This window comes from Cavia porcellus, unplaced genomic scaffold (genome assembly GCF_034190915.1).
Source record: "Cavia porcellus strain 051 isolate PalLab524CR breed Dunkin Hartley unplaced genomic scaffold, mCavPor4.1 scaffold_7, whole genome shotgun sequence".
In the NCBI taxonomy this organism is placed as follows: domain Eukaryota; kingdom Metazoa; phylum Chordata; class Mammalia; order Rodentia; family Caviidae; genus Cavia; species Cavia porcellus.
The window spans coordinates 44,270,422-44,272,362 of record NW_026947490.1 but is presented as its reverse complement, the minus strand read 5'-3'; the positions used below and the strand labels follow the sequence as shown (position 1 = coordinate 44,272,362).

Sequence of the window (1,941 nt, the reverse complement as noted above, 5' to 3'; positions counted from 1 at the left end):
AAAGTGAAAGTAGGAAGTTTGAAGAACTCAATTCCACATGAACAGGTGCATCCTTCACTCCTGCCATCACTTTCAAGGCAGACTCATACCAGAAACTTTCCAAGGAGTTTCTAGGGCTTCAGTCTCGATTTCTCTTATTTTTCAAGTTCCAATTTATTGAACTGAACAGGTACTAAACCCTCAGGCCCTCTTGTACACACAGTCAGCCACTGTGGATTTCCTGCCTCTGATCCTGTAGGCCTATCTAATTCCTTGCATAATTACATCATATATATACCGATACACATACATGTATATTGGGTAGAGAGATTGAACAAAAGAACTCTCTACTTTGTAGTCGAGCTGAACCAAAGTGTGGATAACTTAGGGATCCAATATTTGAGACTGGCATCTGAAATGGGGACATTCTTGTAGGAATGATTCTTTAAACCTCTCAAGTCTGATTCTATTGCAAGTAGTGTCAGAACCACATTGGATTATACAGCATTTATTCGGTATTGGGAAAATTAGGAAAACAGCATTGAAAAGGACCCAACATACTAGCTTGGTATGAAAAAAAATACATACATGTTGTTATATTATTATATTCATAAAACTCAGGCACAGGATACTTACAGAAATTTGAGAGACTTAGGATTTCCAGACTTAGCCAGTGTCTCCCCAGCGATGACCACATTCTAATCCACAGAATTTGTGATTATGTTAATTTACATGGCAAAGGACAACCGGGGCTGCACATACAATCTAGCTTGCTAACCGCTGGCCTTAAAATAAGAATATGTATCATCACAGTATCATCACAAGGACGGTCAAAAGTAGAAGGCAGAAAAGTGAGAAGTGGCAACATGGGTCGCCGCGTGCGGAGGGCGCACAGGTCGGGCGCGCGCATAGCGGCTCTCCCTGCTGAGGTCCATGAATGTGGAGGGTACTTTGGGTCTGGCGGTTCGTCTTCGTGTACATGCCTGTGTCCGGGCCTGCGATCCAGCACTGCCCAACCTTGGCTTCGGCTTTGGAGGAGTTGCAGAATGACCTAGCAGAGGTAAAAGTATTGCTGGAAAAGGTTACTAGGAAGAGAGTACATGATGCCCTGACAGCTGAAAAATCCAAATTGAAACAGAAATAAAGAATAAGATGCAACAAAAGTCACAAAAGAAACCAGAACTTCATGACAGTGCAAAGCCGGCTGCTGTGGTTGCTCCCATCACAATAGGATACACAGTGAAAATCAGTAATTATGGTTGATATCAGTCAGAAAAGTTTGTGAAAATCTACATTACCTTAACTGGAGTTCATCAAGTTCTTCTGAGAATGTGCAAGTGTATTTCACAGAGAGGTCATTTGACTTTTTAGTAAAGAACCTAAATGGGAAGGGTTATTCTATGATTTTGAACAATCTCTTGAAACCCATCTCAGTGGAAGGCAGTTCAAAAAAAAAAAAATCAAGACTGATACAGTTCTTATCTTGTGTAGAGAAAAAGCAGAAAACGTTCAGTGGGAGTACTGAAGTCAGGTTTAAAAAGACTGCCAAGAAAAAGAAAAGCCATCCTACGATGCAGAGACAGATCCTAGTAAGGGATTAATGAATCTTCTAAAGAAAATTTATGAAGATGGAGATGATGATATGAAGCAAAAGGTTAATAAGGCCTGGGTGGAATGAAGAAAGAAGCAAACTAAAGGAGACACCGAATTTTGAGACTTTCAAGTCCTTTTGAGAACTATAATACAGAAATACTGTTATTTCCAGTAAGGGAATGTTGGTGAGCTACACGTAGAAATTTGACAGATAACTACAAAGCCTTCACAGTAAAGGCAGTAAATTCTCCATTTCTTACTGGAGGATTTATTTAAATGAGATGTGCTTATTAAGTACTTCCTCCAAAGATGGTTTGTACCCTGGCCATTTTGTTTACAAAAGGTTTACATGGCATTCTCATCAAAATA

At 39.9% G+C, this 1,941-nt stretch overlaps 1 pseudogene; it reads left to right on the top strand.

The window, feature by feature from the left end:
* The first annotated feature begins 893 nt into the window (after window positions 1-893).
* Window positions 894-1,693, top strand: LOC106026960 (calcyclin-binding protein-like; annotated as a pseudogene).
* Window positions 1,694-1,941: the final 248 nt, after the last annotated feature.